An 11,973-nucleotide genomic window follows, 5' to 3' on the forward strand; every position below is an offset into this window, starting at 1 on the left:
GGGACATCCTGAGACTTCGCGGGATCCCCCCCAAAGTTTCTGGACGTAATGGCCGGCCGATACACTGGTACTGTGTAGAGGAGGCACAAAGACAAAACAGAGGGGTTCACAGGTAGCCGCATGCTCAGCTTGTTGAACCATGTGGCCAACAGGAAGCAGAGGAAACACTACAGACTAGGACAATGGGGAAGACAGGATGGCCAGTGATACCTGCTGGCCAAATGGGGAGAAGACGCAAGACTGGGACAAAACAGGTGCTAACCCTGACAGCATCAGCGCATGCTCCCCAACCTGCCCTGACATGACTGAATTGTTGCTGTGTGCTGATTGGTCAGTCTCCTACAATCATGCATGTGTCACTTATATTAATGTGAAACAGCTGGATGAGTCTTTCAATCAAGGAAACAAACCAGTCAAAGCACAAGAAGAACTAAACTATTTAGCCAAGAACAGGAGCCTTTCAGTTTTAAAGTAGTTTGTAAAACCTGATGTAACTCAAAGTGTCCCCTCTGACATGGATTAGGTGGTTACACTACCCGCATCCTCAGCATTAAATGTCGCCATGATTCATTTTATACGCATACATGTTATTATTTTGAATAAACACCTGTAGATGCTATTCAGCTTGTTACTGTCTGTCTTTGCATATTCCATTTTCAGTCTGATATTAATATAGATATGTTTTTAGTAAGTAATGAGTTTAAGTTCAGGGTTTGGGATAGGATTAGATTTAGAAACTTGAATTTGAGGATTAGGTTTAGGATTAAGTTTATGGTTACGGTTACGTAAGAAAGTATTGCTGGTTGTTTCCATGGGGCTGAGAGAAGGGTTCATATAGAAATAAGGGCTTGACGTTGTCCTTAAAGGACTTCATAAATTAATACAACAAAAATGTGGATTAAACTCTTGCCACAAATCCAAACGTAATTGTGTTGAAAAGTGCCATCACTGTGAATCAGAGAGCTGTGTGCTGCGAGTTTTTTTAGGTAACGTTGGGTGACGGGGCTGGTGGAGTAAAGCAGGTGTAAGCATTTGTGATTATTTCTGCGTGTGTGTGCGCAGTGTGTTAGTGTGTACGTCTCTGTGTCTGTGCTCTCTTTCACTGTATTTCTGTGCGTGCGCACAGTGTGTTTGTGTGTATGTCTCTATGTCTGTGCTTTCTGTCACTGTATTTCTGCGCGTGTGCGTGCAGGGTGTTTGTCTCTGTGTCTGCTCTCACTGTATTTCTGCGCGTGTGCGCGCAGTGTGTTTGTGTGTATGTCTCTGTGTCTGTGCTCTCTTTCACTGTATTTCTGGGTGTGCGCGCGCAGTGTGTCTATGTGTATGTCTCTGTGTCTGCGCTGTCTTTCACTGTATTTCTGGTTGTGCGCGCGCAATGTGTTTGTGTGTATGTCTCTGTGTCTGTGCTCTCTTTCACTGTATTTCTGTGTGTGGCGCACAGTTTGTTTGTGTGTATGTCTCTATGTCTGTGCTCTCTGTCACTGTATTTCTGCGCATGTGCGCGCAGGGTGTTTGTCTCTGTGTCTGTGCTCTCACTGTATTTCTGCGCATGTGCGCGCAGTGTGTTTGTGTGTATGTCTCTGTATCTGTGCTCTCTTTCACTGTATTTCTGCGCGTGTGCGCGCAGTGTGTTTGTGTGTATGTCTCTGTATCTGTGCTCTCTTTCACTGTATTTCTGGGTGTGTGCGCGCAGTGTGTTAGTGTGTATGTCTCTGTGTCTGTGCTCTATTTCTCTGTATTTCTGGGTGTGTGCGCGCAGTGTGTTAGTGTGTATGTCTCTGTGTCTGTGCTCTCACTGTATTTCTGCGCATGTGCGCGCAGTGTGTTTGTGTGTATGTCTCTGTATCTGTGCTCTCTTTCACTGTATTTCTGCGCGTATGCGCGCAGTGTGTTTGTGTGTATGTCTCTGTATCTGTGCTCTCTTTCACTGTATTTCTGGGTGTGTGCGCGCAGTGTGTTAGTGTGTATGTCTCTGTGTCTGTGCTCTCACTGTATTTCTGCGCATGTGCGCGCAGTGTGTTTGTGTGTATGTCTCTGTATCTGTGCTCTCTTTCACTGTATTTCTGGGTGTGTGCGCGCAGTGTGTTAGTGTGTATGTCTCTGTATCTGTGCTCTCTTTCACTGTATTTCTGGGTGTGTGCGCGCAGTGTGTTTGTGTGTATGTCTCTGTATCTGTGCTCTCTTTCACTGTATTTCTGGGTGTGTGCGCGCAGTGTGTTAGTGTGTATGTCTCTGTGTCTGTGCTCTCACTGTATTTCTGCGCATGTGCGCGCAGTGTGTTTATGTGTATGTCTCTGTATCTGTGCTCTCTTTCACTGTATTTCTGGGTGTGTGCGCGCAGTGTGTTAGTGTGTATGTCTCTGTATCTGTGCTCTCTTTCACTGTATTTCTGGGTGTGTGCGCGCAGTGTGTTTGTGTGTATGTCTCTGTATCTGTGCTCTCTTTCACTGTATTTCTGGGTGTGTGTGCGCAGTGTGTTTGTGTGTATGTCTCTGTGTCTGTGCTCTATTTCTCTGTATTTCTGCGTGTGTGCGCACAGTGTGTTTGTGTGTATGTCTCTATGCCTGTGCTCTCTTTCTCTGTATTTCTGGGTGTGTATGGTGTGCTTTTGCTCACCCACCAGTGATTTTATCTCCCCTGACATGTCCTGCCCCAGGCTCCCTGCCTGTTGATTCTCTTGACACCCCTGGCTCCCTGCCCACCCTCCTCAGGGGCCCCCAGCCTGAGACTGTCCTCTCCTCTCACAGCGGCTGAGGTAGGCCTGGAGCCTCAGCATTCTGGGACATGTCTCATCATCTCCTCTCCCAGTTCATGCTCCCTATTCCTGGCTCCCTCCTCCCTGCTCCTTGTTCCTGGTTCCCTGCTCTTTGCTCCTGGTTCCCTGCTTTTGACTCTCTGCATCTGGTTCCCTCCTCCCTGCTCCTGCCTCCCTGATCCTTGTTCCTGGTTCCCTGCTCTTTGCTCCTGGTTCCCTGCTCCCTGTTCCTTGTTCCCTGTTCCTTGTTCCCTAATGTCCTCCCTGCTTCTGATGCCCCCCCTGCTCAAAGGCTACTCAGATGTGAAACATTCTGCTCCCACCCCCGAAATCTTCCAGCACCCGGCTGTCCAAAGAAGACTCTAGGAGTCTCTGCTATAATACAGTTTGCAAAGGGACCACAGCCCCAACAGCCCAGTGTAGATGAGTGAAACAGCCAATTTAATGATCTGAGAAGCTGGAGGTGAGGGTTCTAGGGAGAAGGTCCTCACGTTGGCTTTAAATGATCTTTGATGAGGAATCTTCCCTGCAAAGAGGTTTGAACGTCGTTATTCAAAGAATCCCAGGATCCTCTTTCTGTGGCACAGTTTTTTAACCGTCTTCTTCCTTTTTGGGATGACAGTGCCCTCTGGGTAGAGGGAGTCAGCTTAGTCACTGGGGCTGCAGTGAATCAGAGCTCTTCTGCTGGGGCTTGCCTGCACGTAATCTCCATAGCGGCTGATGGGACCCCGGAATGCTGCCATCCTGCATTCTCGCGGCTGCCAGGGGCATATGTGCAGAACCCTGCCAGTCCACTGTCCTCATTTACCCGCAAGGAGGCAGCAGGCCTCTGGGATCCGCCCTGCCCCGCCCTCGCCAGCACCCTCTACAGGCATGATGGAGGGCCTGCAGGAGGACACTCTACAGTGGCCCAATGCATTTTGGGTGCCGACATTCTGCTGAAGCTCCTATTTATCTCAAAAACACTTAAAAAGGAGTGTGGCTCACAGATTTCATGTTGTTTTATTATTCGTGCACATGAAACACTCTTTCAGCTCCTTTGTTGTGCAGAAAGAATAGATTAAGGAGGGTGTGAAGGCAGTTGATGCAGAAACTGTAGAGAAACTTGCTTTTCTGCTTCGAGTAACGGCTTCTGTTCTGCGCAGCCTCTTATTAACGAATGACCCCGGGATGGGCAGCGTGTAGCGCAGCTGTTGTGTTGTGCTGATGTCTGGGGTCCTGCCATCCCCCCCATGCACTGTGAACGGGGATGGCCTGTCCCGTGAGAGAGGCACAGGCGGCTGCTGGCCGCCCTCAGGGGAACCGGGAGCGGACGGATCACGCAGGTATGCGAGTGCTGGAATGCGCTGCTCAGCCACACCTGCGTGACTCGTAGCTTCCTGCCGTTGAAAAAGCCCAGCAGCACTGGGCGTCTCCCAGCTCATTGGCTGACTCCATGGCGACCAGCAGCTCAGGTGGAAACGGCGCTCCAATCAATAGACTCTGAAAGTAAAGAATGGTGAGAGGGGAGAATGAGCCAATGGGAGGTGACATGAGGAGTAGGCGGGGCCACAGGGGGATAAAACTCACCAATGGGGTGTGTCCACAAAGTTGGTCGGCGGCTGACAGTGAAAGGTTAGTCTGGGGAGGCCCTTCATGGCTAGACCATGCTCTGCTGTACAGAACAGCCTGGCTCCTTTGGACAGCTTCTTCTGAGAGCATGTCCACAGTCGGATGAGCTGAGCGACATCTCTTCTGCCACCTTAGGCCGGGTTTATTCCTCAACCGACGTTCCATGAAGCTCCGGACCTCCCGAGAAGCGCAGCGAGCTCGTGGTGGGTTGGTGTAGCGAGGAACCTCTGGACTCCTTGCAGAACCCTGCCGCTTCCAGGACCCCGGGTCGTGATGTGGTCCTTCGCTTGTCCTTATCACTTTTCCTGCCCAGCTAACGATGCTGTATCCGTTGGACGGAGAACTGATAAGGGCGCGCGACTGACGCTGTCTGCGTTTGGTGAAGACACCCGGGCCCGGTGTACGGCCGCTTCAGACCACAATTGCAGGACCATTAAAATACTGGGAGGCTCCTCTGAGTTCCCCTTAAAAAGGTGTGAAAAATGTGCCATTGTCTACTTACGCTTACATGCTCTAACTCCGTTTAACCCTTTCACTGTATTTCCCCCTTGGGGCTTCACTCTGGTTGACACAAACTCCTGCCTAGTGAGTAATTACTTTTAGCTGCAAATGCATTGTTTCTTTAATTACATTTTGCTGGAAATGCAATTGTGATCTGAAACTCAGTGACAGATCACATTACTGTGCCTGTCATGTGAGCTACTTTTCTGAAGAGTTTAACCTCAGAAAAACAGCATGATTCTTATGACTATGATAAGTTCGTTGACTAGCTATCCGCTGGGTGTGAGGATGCGACTGACCTTCACACAGAAAACTAAAATATTTGAATGAACCATAAATATATAGTAAAAAACAAGCATAATAAAAATACATAAAGTGGCATTTATACTCTGCTTCAGTACATTAAATGTGTTGGATGGAACATTTTAAAAAATCTGGAATATGCTAAATTTTATACGGTCACTTGGATATTGTTATTGATGAGCAGCGTACTTATTGGTTTATAAAGCTACAGTTATATGAGCAAACACAAGAGGTCGCCACTAACACTTAGCGATTGTATTTATCATATGCACCATTTAATTAGGATAAATGAAAACCGAAACTGTAAGTACACATCTGTTAAGCTGAAATGTGTGACCCACTTACAGCTAATACACTGCACCTTGCACTTTTAGGCTTCTGAGAATTTCTCAAGTCACCAACCTGCTTTGAAATATATGGACGACTATATTACCTCCAGCCAGAAGGGGGCACTGTGACTCTTTCTTATGGAGAAGCACCTCCCATAACTATGATACAGCTTCACGTAGTATAGCCGTCCTGCTGGATCAAGCTTCACATGGAGTCCCCTGGACATTGCTGTTCCCTCCAGATCATATAGTCAACTTGTCTGTTCATAAATTTAATAGTTATTATAAATGTAAATACATTTATAATGCATAATTTATTTGAACCAAATTCCATTGCACATAGAGTCGCTGGTTCAAGGAAACCTTGTAAACCAGAGTCAGTGGAGAGGCTCCCAGTTTAGTCCTGCTGTCCTCCCTGTCCCAGCTTCTGTTACCATGTTTGCTGTTTGTTAGCCCTACGAGCAGATCTAGACTTTCTTAAATTGGAGGCTATTAAAACTCAGCAATTCCTTCTCCCCGTAACCATAGAAACTATATTACCAAGCGACAGTCCGACACTTGCTTGTAAGTTTGGTGTTGGCAGGCTTCATATTGCAAATGGGTTTTCTGTCTGTGTGGTTTTCGTGTTTCTCTGCGGGTAATAGGTAGTGTAATGAGAACAGACCCTGATCTCATTTGGTATGACACTGTAACTGGAGGGACACTGTTATCACAGCCTGCCGTGTCACAAAAAACAGAAAGGTATAAGCTTCAATAAAAGTATGGAAGTCACACAGGCATGTTTTATTCACTTATGTTGCACATGTTTACTGTGTAGTTATGCACTGAGCATCACTCTGCGTTATAAAGAGCTGAAACGGTAATGAGGATTTCTGGGTCATTGCTGGGTATAGGAGAGGACACCCCCTGCTGGACCATGACAGTTCTGACAGCACTGAGAAAGTAAGGCGGCTTCTTAATTAAACACACAAGCAGGAGGACCGTCACCATGACTACGCAAAGCAAAGGAAAAGCCGAGTTCTGTGGATCAGGTGCATTCCGAGGAGCGACCACTGGACAGCAAGCTTCAGCTTCAGCTCACAAGATTTTAGCATGTAATATGACGTGATGTCATGCCAAAGCAGTTCCCGTGTTATACGCTAGCGGCGCTAAAACAGCACCCTAACAACGGCATTCAAGCCTAACTTTTCGTATTTCTTATCTTAAAACGCCTCATTTATTTTTCAAATCTTCACCGGACTGAAATGCGTGCAGTGCGGACATGAGCACGGCTGTCCGGCCTGCATATAACACGTCTGCCACGCATGAACTCCATTCCCGGCGTGTTACAGTAGAGGCAGACGTTATGTTTGAGCCTGAGCACCGACTATGCGGGGGCACTCGGCGACACAGAATCACTAACGACACACTTCCTCCAGACGCCGGGGAGAGCTCATGCGCTTAGCGCCCTCCCGCCACCTGCTGGTGTGTGAAGACAGATTATAGAGGACCCGGAGAGGCGGGGTGGGGGGCAAGCCAGCCCTCTGGGGGGTCTCTGACGCTTTGTTGTCTCCCTGCACTCCCTTCATTAATTAAAATCATGGTTTCCGCTGAAAATATCATGGCCTGGCCTTTCGCAGGTGAAAATTAGCAGCGGCCTCAAATGTGACCCCCTAGCAAAACCAGGTGATATCATTTTACACACATCGTGAACCAGCTACTGAGACACAACGAGAGCTCACCACTAATAATCAACAGCAGTACTATGCTAATCCTGCTGCAATAATGGACAGCAATACAATATTAATCATACTGCAATAAAAGGCAGAAATACTATGCTAATCTCACTGCAATAATAAACCGCAGTACTATACTAATCCTACTGCAATAATACACAGCAGTACTATACTAATCCTGTTGAAATAATGGACAGCAGTGCTAAACTAATCATATTGCAATATTGAACAGAAATACTATGGTAATCCCACTGCAAAAATAAAAAGCAGTACTATACCAATCCTACTGCAATAATAAACTACTGTGTTATAATCTTGCCATTGCTGCTGAAATAATACACAGCAGTACTATACTAATCCCACTGCCACTGCAAAAATAAACAACAGTACTATACTAATCCCACTGTCATGGCAATAATAAATTGCAGTGCAAAACTAATCCTACTGCCACTGCAATATTAAGCATTAAAGAAAAATAAAACAATATATAATTAAAGTAAGAGTTAAAGGACATTCCTGTGCTATATAGCCATGGACATAAATACAGACACAGACACAAAAACACCAGACATCAAGCATGCAAACCACAAACCCATATGCAAACCACAGGCTGCATAGGCACACAGACACACAGAGAGCAGGCAGACACCCAACCGACAGACACACGGATAGCAAGCAGACACACAGCCGACAGACACACGGATAGCAAGCAGACACACAGCCGACAGACACACGGATAGCGGGCAGACACACAGCCGACAGACACACGGATAGCGGGCAGACACACAGCCGACAGACACACGGATAGCAAGCAGACACACAGCCGACAGACACACGGATAGCAAGCAGACACACAGCCGACAGACACACGGATAGCAAGCAGACACACAGCTGACAGACACACGGATTGCAGGCAGACACACAGCTGACAGACACACAGCCGACAGACACACGGATAGCGGGCAGACACACAGCCAACAGACACACGGATAGCAAGCAGACACACAGCTGACAGACACACGGATAGCAGGCAGACACACAGCCGACAGACACACGGATAGCGGGCAGACACACAGCCGACAGACACACAGCCGACAGACACACAGCCGACAGACACACGGATAGCAAGCAGACACACAGCTGACAGACATACGGATAGCAAGCAGACATACAGCTGACAGACACACGGATTGCAGGCAGACACACAGATAGCAGGTAGACACACAACCGACAGACAAACTAACATGACTTATTGTTAAAAGAAACCCGGACAGTTACACTGACTGTCTTGTCTTATCAGTCATCAGCATGTTGCTCCTAGTAATGGATTAATCCTGTGTGGATCACATGGCTTCCAAACAGCTGCAGTCAATGAGTGACTCATCTTTCAGTGAAACTTTTCATATATACAGTGATATTCATCTCAAGGTGTAAATGGTGGATGGAAAACTGTGCTTCTTGTTTAGCTGGGGCAATGGTTTCAGAAGTAGCAGCAGCTGTCTGGATGCGGGTTCTGCTTTTTCACGAAATCCTACTATTGTTTACAGAATCATTTAAAAATGAATGCATGGGAATGACAGGGAGTCACGGGTCTAGCGGCCTGTATGTGGGTCTTAACGCTGTGGCACTCGAGGCATCGGCCGGCAGGTACCAGAGCAAATAGACATCTTCCCAGCGCGTGTGACAGAAGACGTTAGAGAAGGAGCTCACGTGTGTCGGGCCTCAGAGCTCTCAGGATGACTCATCTGCCGAGCGTTTTGGTCATCAGAGGTGTGAAGAGCTCCATGGAGATGGGGGAGGGGCCGGCGCGGCTCCCCGCCCCCTCCCCGGCATTACAGAGTGCGCCTCGCCACCTTTCATCTCGTTTGAGAGCTGTGCCGCATCACGCTCAAAGACATCTGGTGCATATTTACAGGCTCTGGATTTCACTCCCTCCTCAGATTCATTAAGTCCATCAGCAGTAAGAGCTCCTGCTTTGTCAAGCTGGGGCTGCGCAGACGTGAGCAGGCTGCCCTCGCGACCCACAAACAGGCTCCCCTCTCTGGCGCGATTATCCGCCCGCTGTTGGAAAATGGTGTCAGACCTGATACAGCGTGTAGCTGAAAATCGTGTCGAGAGCCGGCGGCATCGGGAGGAAAGCAGGAGAACCTCCAGAATCATCTTCACACAGCTGGGGTGACAGAATGCTGCATGTAGAGGGGGGGGGGGGAGGGGTCGTGTCATGGCCATATCCCTGAAGGTCCCGAGCAGGACGGGACCTCATGTTCAGCGATAAAACACGGCCGTTTATTTATTTGGTTGCTTCTTTGGTTGACTTCCATGCTCACGCTCTCCACAAACTGAATCCACAGCAGCAAGCGTGTCACTATCCGTGTTGACGCTGCCAGCATTGCGTTGATAATGCTTCTCTGGCCCGTTATACGCCCAGCTGCCCCCCCCCCCCCATATGAAAACGTGTTGCTGTCTCTAATGACAGCGCACCTGCTTCAATCCCCAGCCGCTTGATTGCTCTGCCTCAGTTGTAACTTCTACCTTATTGCATCTTGGCAAAGTGGCCCGTCAGAGGCCCCTGACGGCACGGTCATTTATTGGCTCTATTTATAACCCAGCGATCTCCGCGGTTTGGCCCACGCTGAGTCCGGCAGCTCCGTGTCACGTTGTCTGGGAGGAAAAGGCCATGCGTGACTCAGACTCGGAGCAAATATCAAAGGCAGAAAACAACGTGATACTGTCTGCGAGCAAATTCCACAACGGTGAAAACACTTACCTTCAATCCATATCAAAAACATACTATCGGGACAATGGATGTAGGAAGTAATTCATTTTCATGGGAGAATGCAGAGATATCTGAGCAGATGTAACACTTCAGAAGTCTGAGATGGTCCACGGCCTTTGGGTAAAAGCATTAAATCATTATTACTCAAATAGAAAATGTTACTCTTTGATGACTTAATGTTAATTACTGTATCTGTATATATTGGTAGCCAGTACACTGTAAGGCAGGCCTACTTATGTGGTAATAATTATTATACAAAGAGGTCTCTGGGTGCAGAGCACGACGGAAGCAGAATTTCAAAAGCTGGAAAAGTTTTGAAAGCAGGTTTCATCCGTGAACTTTCGAATTAGTCATGTGACCATTTGGAAACGCTTTTGCTGGCATTTTACCTCCAAACCAAAATCAGCATCCAAAGTACAAACACCAGGCATAATCAGGAGCAGGAGAATGCCTGGCAGCGGAGGATATCGCCCCGGTAGCTTCCCTCAATTAAGGATACGGGATCTGGACCTGCGTCTCCGAGGAAGCAAGCTTGGGCTCAAAGGGCCATATTAAAACATAGAGTCGGAGGGAGCCACAGCGGACACAGTAGGGGTTGGTTATTTATTTAGGAGACGCCTCCCTCCACATCTGGCTTGGGGAGCCTGGCAGAATCTGTGCACTCCACCTGTTCATCTATTCCAACATGGCTGTGAGGCTCGGGGCCATTTGAGGGACGTGTGGATGGACGACAGCCCTGTCGCAGCGACACCCACGGAATGCATTGATTCAGCGGAGAAGTGAGCAGAGCCAAGAACCCTCAGAGCTCGCCACCCCAGTGCTCAGCCCCCCCCCCCCCCCCCCCCATTCCTGCAGCCAGCTGCGGCTCCATGGCAGCTTTTGCTCTGTTTACAAAACTCCTCCCCAGGATTTACAGAGAAAATGGGACCCTCCTGGGTCTTAGAAGGTTTCATGCAGAGCTGAAGTGCTCTGGATGAACACTCACTATAGTGTCTCCAACACATCTACATTCCGCTTTTTTTTTAACTCACATTTTTAATGCAGAAGATACTTCTCTAATGACTATTATATGGATTGGAGATGAGTTTCACAACAGATTAATATCAAATGAACATGAATGCGCAGGGACAGAGGGACAGCCATGGTGTGAAAACTAGCTGATCAGGTCATAATAAGTTGTCTAATAGCATAATTATTAATAAAGGCAATGAGGATCACAGAGATGCTTGGTGTGATTTCCGGGTACAAGCCGGGCTTTCATGCCGATTGAAATTGACACGAGGCGTGAAGCATTTGGAAACGCCGGCCAGAGCCTCCAGGCCATCCGCCGTCTCTGAGGACATGACGGCACCAGTGACTCATAGGTGACACCCAAAATGCCTGCCCCATGTCTGCTGAATGCCTTCCAGTCCAGTGGCACCGCATCACGCCGGTTATAATATCTGCCAGCCATAAGAGAGGAGTCTTTTTTGCGCTTGAATCACTTGCCGTCTTGGTTAATGGTATTACACAGCCTGTCACACCACGATTTGGCCACTAACGTCCTTTCAGGGTTTTGTCACAAGGAGAAAGGTCTTGTGGCAGTGGCCCCCTGGACACCGTAACACCAGCTCAGCTCCCTGGGAATGCCGTCCACCTGGGACTCTGGAAGTTCCCTGTTTTCCGCCGTACACAGACGCCGGTCACCTGGAACTCTACCTGTCGTCAAACCACGTCCACTGAAGAGGTTCCTCCCTCAATGCGAACGGAGGGCTGGCAGAGAAACACACCAACTCGTTTTTGGAGACTGAATATTCGCCATATATTTCCAGCATTTTTTTTGCTGTCTTTCTTCTTAATAATCTGATTTACAAATGGATTGTTCATCCTACAAACATAAAATGACGAGCATCAGTATTAATTAGCCAACACATGTTGATTTGTCCCTTGATCCAGTACAATCTGAGATATATCACCTTGTGGCTTGCAACTCTATTCCCGAAG

At 48.1% G+C, this 11,973-nt stretch overlaps 1 long non-coding RNA gene across 1 annotated transcript; it reads left to right on the forward strand.

The window, feature by feature from the left end:
• The first annotated feature begins 4,590 nt into the window (after positions 1-4,590).
• Positions 4,591-6,270, forward strand: LOC111859380 (uncharacterized). The gene is made up of 2 exons (XR_002841812.2): positions 4,591-4,839; positions 5,545-6,270. It is a non-coding gene; the product is annotated as an uncharacterized lncRNA (long non-coding RNA).
• The last annotated feature ends 5,703 nt before the right edge of the window (positions 6,271-11,973 follow it).

This window comes from Paramormyrops kingsleyae, chromosome 11 (assembly GCF_048594095.1).
Source record: "Paramormyrops kingsleyae isolate MSU_618 chromosome 11, PKINGS_0.4, whole genome shotgun sequence".
NCBI classification, from domain to species: Eukaryota; Metazoa; Chordata; class Actinopteri; order Osteoglossiformes; family Mormyridae; genus Paramormyrops; species Paramormyrops kingsleyae.